At 35.4% G+C, this 12,304-nt stretch overlaps 1 non-coding gene across 1 annotated transcript; it reads right to left on the bottom strand.

Annotated features, from left to right (window-relative positions):
* Positions 1 to 9,781: 9,781 nt before the first annotated feature.
* On the bottom strand, positions 9,782 to 9,892 carry LOC140991385 (small nucleolar RNA R71). Its single transcript, XR_012177857.1, has one exon. It is a non-coding gene; the product is annotated as a small nucleolar RNA R71 (small nucleolar RNA).
* Positions 9,893 to 12,304: the final 2,412 nt, after the last annotated feature.

Raw genomic sequence — 12,304 nt, 5'->3', positions numbered from 1 at the left:
TTATGCGGATCTTATCGTATTGCCGATGCCAGAGTTTGATATCATTTTGGGTATGGACTGGCTGTTAAAGAATAGAGTTTTGATTGATTTCCAGCGGAGATCTATTCTATTCTGACCGCTCGGGAGAGAGCAGTTCTTATTTGAGCCAGACAGGTACTTTCATTTACCGCGTATGATATCTTGTGTCTAGGCTAGGAAGATCTTGCGTAGAGGGTGTCGAGCGTTTTTAGCGACTTTTATATCTATTTCCGAGACACCCAGTCAGTCAGCCTCTGATGTCCCAGTTGTCAGGGACTTTCTAGACGTTTTTCCTGATGACGTCTCCGGTATGCCACCTGTGCGAGTGGTGGAGTTTTCTATTGAGCTTATGCCAGGTACCGCACCTATCTCAAAAGCACCGTGCCGATTAGCGCCGACAGAGATGGCAGAACTCAAGAAGCAGATTCAAGAACTTCTTGACAATGAGTTCATTCGCCCGAGTTTCTCGCCATGGGGTGCGCCAGTCTTGTTTTTGAAGAAGAAGGATGGTTCGATGAGACTCTGCATTGATTACCGGGAATTGAACAGAGTTACAGTGAAGAACAAATACCCACTTCCGAGGATTGAAGATCTATTTGATCAGTTGCCGGGAGCCTCAGTATTCTCAAAGATTGATCTGCGTTCTGGTTATCACCAGTTGAGGGTGAAAGACGCCGATGTTCTCAAGACTGCTTTTAGGACTTGTTATGGTCACTTTGAGTTCCTTGTGATGCCGTTCGGTTTGACGAATGTGCCAGCGATCTTCATGGATCTCATGAATCGCGTGTTTCAGCCGTACCTTGATCAGTTCGTGATAGTATTCATAGACAACATTCTCGTCTACTCAAAGAATCATGAGGAGCACAGCAGACACCTGACCGCAGTTTTGCAGACTTTACAGAAGCACAAACTATTCGCAAAGTTCAGTAAGTGAAAATTCTGGTTAGAGAAGGTGGCGTTCTTAGGCCACATCGTTTCTAGCAACAGCATCGAGGTAGACCCAGCGAAAGTTGCAGCAGTCAGAGATTGGGTTGTACCACAAAATGCATCATAGATCCGTAGTTTCCTTGGGCTAGCAGGATATTATCAGAAGTTTATTCAGGGATTCTCCTCTATCGCAGTTCCACTCACGTCGTTGACAAAGAAGAATGCTAAGTACGTGTGGAGCGATGAGTGTCAGAAGAGCTTCGATTCTTTGAAGCAAGCTCTTATTTCAGCGCCAGTATTAGCCATGCCGTCAGGGCCCGGGGATTTTGTTTTGTATACCGATGCTTCGAAGCTCGGTTTAGGTGCAGTGTTGATGCAACATGAGAAGGTGATAGCGTATGCTTCTCGTCAGTTGAAGAACCATGAGAAGAATTACCCTACCCACGATCTAGAGTTGGCAGCCGTAGTATTTGCCTTGATGATTTGGAGGCATTATTTGTACGGGAAGAAGTGTCAGATCTTTACCGACCATAAGAGCTTCAAGTACTTCTTTACGCAGAAAGAGTTGAATATGCGTCAGAGGCGTAGGTTGGAGCTAGTGAAAGACTATGACTGTGACATTAGCTACCACCCTGGAAAAGCTAATGTAGTTGCGGATGCGTTGAGCAGGAAAATCGCAGTGATGGCTCATTTGGTGATTCCGAGACCTCTTCAATTTGAGATTCAGAGGTTTGATCTAGAGACATATCCTCGAGGAAGAGTTCCCCGTCTATCTACTTTGACGATTCAGTCTTCTCTTCTAGACCGTATTCGCAGTGGACAGCCATCAGATGAGCAGTTGGCAAAGTGGAAGCAGAGAGATGAGGCCAAAGGCAGTATCTTGTATACAGTTAGCGACAACATTGTGAGATAACGAGACAGAATGTGGGTTCTTAGCGGCGGTTCTATTCGAGCAGACATTTTATCGGAGGCCCATATGTTGCCGTACTCTATTCATCCTGGGAGTACGAAGATGTACAAAGATCTGCAGTTATTGTATTGGGGCCGGGGATGAAGAAGGATATCAGACGTTTCGTATCAGAGTGTTTGACGTGTCAGCTAGTGAAACCGGAACATCAGAGACCAGCAGGTATGCTCAAGCCTCTTCCTATTCCCGAGTGGAAGTGGGAGAATGTTACCATGGACTGCGTTGTCGGTTTGCCGAAGTCAGTCAGAGGATCAAATGCTATCTGGGTGATTGTTGATCGTCTTACCAAATCAGCGGACTTCTTGCCTATTAAGACGACTTTCACTATGATTCAATATGCAGAGTTGTATATCCGAGAGATAGTCCGACTTCATGGTATTCCCGTTTCTATAGTGTCTGACCGAGACCCTAGATTCACTTACTCATTTTGGACGAGTTTACATTCAGCTATGGGTACAAAGTTGTTGTTTAGCACAACTTTCCACCCACAGACAGATGGTCAGTCAGAGAGAGTTATCCAGATTTTGGAGGATCTTCTCCGTGCATGTGTCCTCGATTTCTTAGGGAGTTGGGAGTCGAAGTTGCCATTGGTAGAGTTTACCTATAACAACAGTTTTCAGTCGTCTATAGGCATGGCTCCGTATGAAGCATTGTACGGTCGTAAGTGCAGCTCGCCTATTCATTGGGATGAAGTAAGGGAGAGATCAGAATTGGGTCCGGAGATTATTTAGCAGACTACCGATGTAGTAGTCAAGATCTGTGATAGGATGAGGACTGCTCAGAGTCGACAAAAGAGTTATGCGGATCAGAGGAGGAGAGATCTAGAGTTTTCCGTTGGCGACCATGTTTTTGTGAAGATAGCACCGATGAAAGGTTTCATGCGGTTCGAGAAGAAAGGAAAGCTCAGTCCGAGATTCATCGGACCATTTGAGATCCTCGACAGGGTTGGGACGTTAGCTTATCGTGTTGCTCTCCCGCCGAATCTGGCCGCAGTACACAACATGTTCCACGTCTCTATGCTAAGGAAGTATATGGCGAATCCTTCGCATGTCTTGAACTTTGAACTGTTGCAGCTCACTCCGAACCTGTCTTATGAAGATAGACAAGTGCAAATCTTAGACAGACAGGATAGAAGGATTCAGAACAAACTGGTTAAGCTAGTGAAAGTCAAATGGCTTAATCATTCAGATGAGGAAGCTACGTGGGAATCTGAGCCAGAGATGAAGAGTCGATACCCCGAGTTATTCGGTAAGTTTTAATTTCAAGGACGAAATTTCTTTTAAGGAGAAGAGAGTTGTAGAACCCAAAAATCAGATTACGTATAAGCCATGCATAATTACTATTATTTAAATTAAAATGATTTTTATACATGCATGAGGGTTTAAATTCATTTTAAAATTTGTTGAGTTATGATTATTTATTTTACGCAGAAGTTTAGTTTTTATCTTTTCGGTTAAATACGCTAGGCCGGACTGGAGTTGGAGTATTGAGATAAAAGTTAATAATAAGAAAATATTCCTAAATTTAATTTAAGCCAAGGAATAATTTGTTTTAATGTAAAAGAATGTTTAAGGAATTATTTCATTAATTGAAGTTAAGTTAGTAAATAAGTTCTTTTATGTCCAATAATTAATTAAAAGCCTAAATTAAAATGTGTAACCAATTGGAATAACTTAATCTAGGCCTAATATATTCAAGAAATAATAACCTAACATGTTAGTAATTAATTTTAAGATCAAGTCATGCCATGCAAGAAATGATCATCCTAATGTAATTTATTAATTTACTAAAATACATAATGAATGTTTAAAACTTTAATAAGTTAAAATACAAGATTTAATCAACATTTTCCCTTGCATTTTGATAGCAAATCTCAGCCATCACCTCTCCTAATTCCCCTCAATCCAACAATTTATCACATCATTCCTTATCTCCCAAAGAAGCAAGGATAGAAAGATTGGGATTGTCATTCAAACTCCTCATTTAATTAGTAACCTTCCCCTTCATTCCTTAGCATTCTCTCCACCCATATCCTCGAAAATTTCAGAGAAAAGCAGCAGCTAGAATCGTGTGATAGCAGCAGGAATAGAGAAAGAAACCCAACTCCGACTCCGCCGCGCCGTATTCGTCGTATTGTTTGTTTTATTCAAAACAAAATTTCCAGGCATGTATATGTTATTCTTTTCTCTTCAATCAAGTCCTATACATGTTTTTAAACCATATTTTGTTCATGAATCATGAAGCATATTCGAAAATATGTCAGCAACTTTTCGAAAATATGTGTAGTATTTTTCGGCTTTCTCTTGTGCCTCCCTGTTTGAGTTGTTTTGTTGGTTACATGGAGTGACTCGATTCCAGGCACTCAAGGCTGCATCTAGGAATGTACTAGGGTGTGTTAGGATCATGTTGGTCCATTAATTCAAGCCCCTACACGCTGGACGAAGACTTGACAGCAACTTTCCCTTAGTTGCAAGTTTGAGTCTCGATTTTTTTGTTTTGGTTGTCTAAGTTAAAGGTTCGGATCATGGTTGGTCTAAGGCCTGTAACCATGGTTATATCCCTTCCTTAGCATGTCTAGGACGTGACCAAGATGGCCCTTCAAGGCTTGGTTCATGGTCCCTTCGTTTTTTTTTAAACAAAACACACTCATGTCCCTCGATTTCGTTTTTCTGGTGTGGGAGTGAAGCTTCGGCTTTTTGGTGTTGGAGTGGATTGTGGTTGGCTTTTAGCCCTTAGCCATGGTTCATACAACACTTCCTTCTAGTCTAGATTGAGCCATGGTGGATCGTATGGCCACTGGAACGATGCAAGACATCAAGATAATTCAAACAATCGCACAACACAGAATTTTGATGCTCTCGCTCGAAGCTTTGTGTTGCCCTAGGTGTTTGCTTTGATTGTGGTTGGCCTAGTGCCCTTAGCCATGGTTCAAGCCACACTTTAGGATGTTGGTAAGAGACTCTGGTCGGTGGTTCAAGCCCCAATGGCCATTGGTCTCATAAACGAAGCAAAGCAAGTGCAGTTGCTGTCACGCATATTGACAGCAGCAAAGTTTCGGTGCAGGGGTCTTGTTCGAGTTCTTGGTAGGCTTTTAGCCTATGGCCTTGGACTGGACAGTACCTTAATGAGTTAAAAAAGTCATGTTTTTGGCCATTTGTGATTTGGTCAAGTTTAGAGGTCGTACGAGAATTTACGGTGCAATGCGCCAAAGTGACTCTCGAAAGAGCGTTTCAAGATTTTGGCCTCCATTCACCAAATTTCGTGAATTACAATTCTTAGGAGCATTATTTCATCATGTTAAGCGTATTTTAATCATGACTAAATGATGGTTCGATGTTGGTTCAGGTTGGTACGGTGTCATGGTTGGAAAATTAGTTGTTGGTCGCGTTAGTCTCGTTTTTGGTTCGAATATTAAGTTTCTGCCAAGTTGAGATTATTTGTATGTTTCTCATGTTAGATTAGGTCGCAGCAAGCCTGGGAACGATCCAACTCATTCGGTAAAACAGGGTTATAATTATATTACGTGCATAAAATTTTAAATTTTTATTTTTGAGATATATGTGATATGTCTTGTGGCCACCTTACGCTTATGGGATTGCTTCACCCGGTGACTTACGATCGGTTTACGATTATGTATGGGTACGGATATCCAGTCCAAGGGCTGTGATGATCTCTACCGCCCAGTATAATGTGGTTTAGTCTGATCAGGCGCTTACGTTATGTTATGGGCCACTTGCATTGAAACTTTATCTCTACCACAAAAATTACGATATGATATTTTATCACAGTGCTCTATTGAGCAAATCTTTTACGTACGATTTTCAGATATGCACGTATTTATAATTACTCATGACACGATTTTCACCTTACGCTTTACGATACGATATTTTTACGTTGCATGTAATTTTATGATATATTTACTTGTTATTCACGATATATGCTTGTTGAGTCTTTAGACTCACTGTAGTGCCCAAATTTTGTGCACGTATAACCCATGTATTTATTTAAATTGTTAATGCACTTGTTTAAATTGTTAATGCACTTGTTTTAATTGTTAATGCATTTATTTTAATGAGTTTTAGCCATGCATGATTTATTTAAATGCATTATTTTAAATTATTCATGTTTATTGTGATCCACGTTAAAATATCTTTCGAGTTTCATGTTTCAGGCGATCATTCGAAGCGGGATTGAGGAAAAGACCGGTGACGATTTTGGTAATTTAAAATGTGGTATTTTATTTTAAGTTAGGATTGGGGCAGAGTTAAATGTTTTATCTAGTTTTAGCATTTTGAAAGCCTAAATTATTTATTTAGTAAATTTATGAGTTTAAAACTTTTAAGAAATTATCACTTGTGCAAGTTATTTTAAATTGAGGGATTTTATTAATTAGGGGAGAATTAGCATTTTAAATTAGCTTGTTAAATATTGAATTAAGCAATAATTTCCCCTAAATTAATTACTAACACACGCACACACACACATTCTACACACTAAAAAGCGTGAAACACACACAACACACACAACACAACTCATTCTCAGATTTTAATTGAAAGAAAACTAGGTTCTTGGCAAGAAAAGCAGCCGCCCCTTCCATTCGATTTTCCAGCAAGTTCTCGTCGGTTTTATTGCAAAATTTTAGCGCCACAATCGTCCCGGATCGAGCCTCGCACCGTCTCCGCTTCGGTATCGTCGTATCGGTATTTTTAAATATCATGTTTCGGGTTGTATGTGTCGTAGGTTGGATGTCGTTATTGTTTTTGGGCGTTCATACGAGTTTAGTTCAATGCTTTGGTGTCTTAAGATGGTCTCAAGGTGTTTAATTTCGTTCCATTAGTTGTTCGATTGGGAGAATAGACATTGTGTAAGTTTTGCTCGCAGGTTCAGAAAAATCGAGGCCACACGGACCCTGGCACGGGGTCCGTGCCTTTGTTTCCTTCGAGTAGCAATTTTTGCGAGCTTACACGGACCAGGGCACGGGGTCCGTGTACTTGAGTTTTGGGAAATATTATGGTATGCTTTGAGGTTTGATGTCTTGGTTTAGTGCAATGTGTAACAATGGCGAGTCACGGGAATTTTAGAACGTCATAAGGAAATGTATGAACTCGTGGGTAAGCTTGATTGTTACGTTTGAGTTACTCCCGTTAAGATTATGAATTCACGTTAGTATGTTGCAGCATCCCTCAACGCCAATTAAGTATGTATGACGTTCAAGAAAATATTTTAAGTTTTTTAGGTATGCTAAATGTCTTGTGACCAAATTATGTTTAGAATTGGAAAGCGTTAAATTATGAACGGGGACCAATCCGTCCGTTAAATTATGAACGGGTTTAGATCATGATTGGAAAGTGTTAAATTATGAACGGGGACCAATCAGCCCGTTAAATTATGAACGGGGATCTCATGTATGTGGCAGTGGATACGTCCCTGTCACCCCAGTACTGTGGTTTAGTCTGATCAGGCGTTTATTATGTATGGTTCACTTGCTTTGAATCATGTCTCTACGAAAAATGATGAAGTTATGTATGTTCAAGTATGTTCAAGTATGCAAGCATGTTAAGAAAGTTTATGTTGACTGATGAAACTTATAATTAATAATTTATTATATGTTAAAACCTATATTTTAAAATTTAAGTTTCATTAAAATTATAAAATTATGTTATTTTAGTATTGTGTGTTTATATTTAAATGTCTTACTAAATATGTTTTATTTTCAGGTTTTCTACGTGTTGGTAAAATAATGATAACTCAAGCTAGAAAACTCAAATAAGGTGATTCAAACAGGTTTGGAATCCTTGAGAAATTATCTACAACTTTGCAGAAGACATGATTGCCTAAAAAGTTGGTTAAGATGATCAAATTGTGAAAATATCAAAAGGAGGACAAATTTACTTTCACCATGACTAGCATATAGTTAAAAAATCATAACTATTTCAATATTTAACCAAATGAGGTGAACCAAGTGGCCAAATTCATCTACAGACAATTCCCCACATGTTTGCTGTTTTGAGCTGAGTCAAATTCGGTGATTAAAGTCGTGGAACAAAGCATTGAAAGAAGGGGCATGGAATTGAAGTTGGAGGAGACAAAGACTACTATTACAACTACATTGCATTAATAGAATTTTTGACCCTTTCTCTCATTTGGCCTATAAATAGAGGCCTTGTGCTAGCTTGAGAATCATTCTATCTCATTGTAAAATATAGTGTGAGTGTGTATAAAAGTTCTAAGTTCCAATATATTTTTCATTTTCCAAATTATGAGTGATGTTTTTAGTGTTGATCAAAAGTAAGTTCATGGAAAGCTAAATCTATTATGTCAAGGTGAAGAGGATGAATTCTTGGTGAAGTAAGATTGTTTATATTTTGTATATTCTTTCTTTATTTCTTTTCATTTTGCTAATTTCTTTTTATTGTAGGTATAAAAATGAATTATTTGTTGTTATCAATTTACATCAAATGCTTGATACCATTTAAGTGGTTATCTTGATTTGTTGTTTAATTTTGATACAATAAATATTTCATCAATTATTATTGTTATATTATACATATATATATATATATATATATATTTATATAATTATATCATATATTTCATTTAGACGATAGCGTGGCTCTGCCGGTTGTTCTAAATGAAATATTATGATATCTAACAATCTAACATTTACTTTATCGCAACTAACTTTTACTTTCCGCATCTAACATTTACTTTATCGCAACTAACTTTTACTTTCCGCATCTAACATTTACTTTATCGCAACTAACTTTTACTTTCCGCATCTAACTTTTACTTTATCGCAACTAACTTTTACTTTCCCGCAACTAACTTATTAAATCATATATTTCATTTAGGCAATAGCGTGGCTCTGCCGGTTGTTCTAAATGAAATATAATGATTTAATTTAACATTTATTTTATGCAGTTATATATTTATATAGTTATATATATAATCATAGGTACCATATATAAAATATCGGTGAATTCGGTATTTTCTATAGTGGGAACTATATTATATTAGGTGTGTGTTTAAATATTTTTATTTTCTTGGAACCATTATTTATGGTGGTTTCCTTTGTTTTACTTTTAGTTAAACAATATTGCATAAACCAAGAATAAATCCTCGAGCCTTGACAAAATTTATAATTTGTAAACTTCGTTCTTGCATTTGGTAATCTATAAATTAATAAATTTAAACTTAAAATAACCTCTCTGTGGATCGATCTCGTACTTACGAAATATATTACTTGCAGACAACCTACACTTGGGTGAATTATAATTTAAGTAGTAGCAAGTTTTTGGCGCCGTTGCCGGGGAGGTATAAATTAAGTTTATATTTGTTAATTATGTTTTATTTATAAGTATTGTGTTTTTTTTTTTTATGAGTATTTGGAGTCGAAAAAAGTGGTAGACTTATTCGAGTATCTGAAAATAATTTAAACATGGATGATAATTCAAATAATCAAGATAATGATAACAATAATAACAATAATAATAATAATAATCAAGAACATGATCAATTAAGAACACTTAGGCACCATATGAACCCTATTAGAACTAGTGCCCCATCTTGTTTAGTTTTTCCTCCTGATGCATCTAATTTCAACTTTAAACCTCAAATTATTCAACTTTTACCAAATTTTCATGGCTTAGATTCTGAAAATCCATATTTACATCTAAGAGAATTTGAGGAAGTTTGTAACACTTATAATGATCAAAATTGTAGCATGGATATAGTTCGATTAAAGCTTTTCCCTTTTTCTTTAAAAGATAAAGCTAAAACATGGCTACAAAATTTGAGATCAAGTTCAATAAGATCATGGGAAGAAATGCAACAACAATTTCTCAAAAAGTTTTTTCCTTCCCATAGAACAAACTCTTTTAAAAGACAAATTACTACTTTTTCTCAAAAACAAGGAGAAACATTTTATCAATGTTGGGATAGATATAAAGAATTACTTAATACATGCCCACATCATGGTTTTGAAACATGGAGAATAGTTTCTCACTTTTATGAAGGTCTAATACCTAAAGATAGGCAAATGATAGAATTCATGTGTAATGGAACTTTTGAAGATAAAAACCCAAATGAAGCTATGGAGTATTTGGATTCATTAGCAGAAAATGCTCAAAATTGGGATAATATAGGCACAATAGAACCACCAACAACTAAAATCAATAATTCAACAAATGGGGGTGGTATCTATAATCTTAAAGATGATATAGATATTCAAGCTAAACTTGCATCTTTAGCAAGAAAAATTGAGTCATTAGAAATGAAAAAGAGTGGTCAATTAAAAAGTATTCAAGAAATTGTTTGTCATATATGTGATACACATGATCATGCTACAAAAGATTGTCCAACATTACCTTCATTTAAAGAATGTCTCCATGAACAAGCAAATTATGTTAACAATTATAAAAAACCAATACTAGATCCTTTTTCAACATCATATAATCCTGGATGGAAAAATCATCCTAATTTTAGTTGGAGGAATGATAATAATGCACAACCCTCACAACAATATTTTCAAAATAACCAAAATCATCAAGGTTATATTCCTTATGTTACACCTCCAAGAAAAAACTTTGAAGATGTAATTCATGCATTTATCCAAAAGCAAGAATCTATCAATATTCAAAACAGTCAATCTATGACTGATTTGAAAGAAACTCTTGCAAAATTTGCATCTGCACTTAATATTCATGAAAAAGGAAAATTTCCATCTCAACCTCAACCTAATCCTAAAAATCAAAATCAAGAATTAAAAAATGAAAAAATTGATCAAATAAAATCTGTTATTACCCTTAGAAGTGGTAAAATAGTTAATGATCCATATAGTAATGAAAACAAGGATCATTTAAAATCAAAGAGTAAGGATGATAATCCTGATACTTTTGAGAATGATGATACCTTAAATTCTAAAAATAATATGTTGAATGATAAATCATCTGAAATAGTAAATGAATCAAATAAACCTCCACCATTTCCTCATGCATTAACAAATCATAAAAAACAAAAAAATGATTCTGATATCTATGAAGTTTTTAAACAAGTAAAGATAAATATTCCATTATTAGATGCTATTAAACAAGTACCTTCATATGCAAAATTTTTAAAAGACTTATGTACTGTGAAGAGAAAATTGCATGTGAAGAAGAAAGCATTCTTGGCTGAACAAGTAAGTTCTATTCTTCAAAATAATTCTAGTTTAAAATATAAAGATCCTGGTTGTCCAACAATTTCATGTATTATTGGAGAAAATAAAATTAAAAAAGCTTTGTTAGATTTGGGAGCAAGTGTGAATTTACTTCCTTATTCAGTTTATGAAAAACTTAATTTAGGAGAATTAAAACCCACTTCTGTTACTCTCTTACTGGCGGATAGGTCAATCAAAATACCTAGAGGTATTGTAGAAGATGTGTTGGTTCAAGTTGATAAATTCATATATCCTGTAGATTTTATTGTTTTGGATACACAACCAATAGAAGTACATAATGAAATTCCAGTATTATTGGGATGACCATTTCTAGCAACTTCAAATGCTTTAATTAATTGTCGAAATGGAATAATGAAATTGTCTTTTGGAAATATGACTCTAGAACTTAATGTGTTCAATTTATGTAAACAACCAAGTATTAATGAAAATGAATATGATAATGAAATTGAAACAATTATGGAAGAAAATATACAAGAAGAAAACTTAAATCAACAATAAGAAGTTTTTTCAATAGAAAGTTTTGAGTCTGAAAATAATTTTAAAAAAGATGATAATACAAAACTTGAATTAAAGGTTTTACCATTCGAATTGAAATATGTATTTCTTAGTGAAAATAAAACATTTCCTGTTGTAATTTCTTCCACTCTTCTACCAAATCAAGAAGAAGATTTAATTAAATTACTTAAGAAATATAAAAATGCAATTGGATGGACTTTGAAAGATATAAAAGGTCTAAATCCTTTAATTTGCACACATAAAATTCATTTGGAAGAAAAGGCTAAAACATATCAACAACCACAAAGAAGGTTAAATCCACATATGAAAGAAGTTGTTAAGACTGAAGTATTAAAACTATTAAACGCTGGAATTATCTATCCAATCTCAGATAGTAAATGAGTAAGTTCAAGTAGTACCTAAAAAGTCAGGCATCACTGTTATAAAAAATGAAAAGGGAGTGTTATTACAAGCTAGGATTCCATCTAGTTGGCGTATGTGTATTGATTATAGAAAATTAAATGATGCAACTAGAAAAGATCATTTCCCACTACCATTTTTAGATCAAATTCTAGAAAAACTTGCAGGAAATTCTTATTACTGTTTTCTTGATGGGTATTCGGGGTATTATCAAATACCTATATCATTAGAAGATCAAGAAAAAACTACTTTCACTTGTC

The sequence above is a fragment of the Primulina huaijiensis genome, chromosome 1, assembly GCF_012295235.1.
Source record: "Primulina huaijiensis isolate GDHJ02 chromosome 1, ASM1229523v2, whole genome shotgun sequence".
Taxonomy (NCBI): Eukaryota; Viridiplantae; Streptophyta; class Magnoliopsida; order Lamiales; family Gesneriaceae; genus Primulina; species Primulina huaijiensis.
The sequence above is the reverse complement of the archived record's forward strand: the minus strand, read 5'-3'. Positions and strand labels throughout refer to the sequence as shown.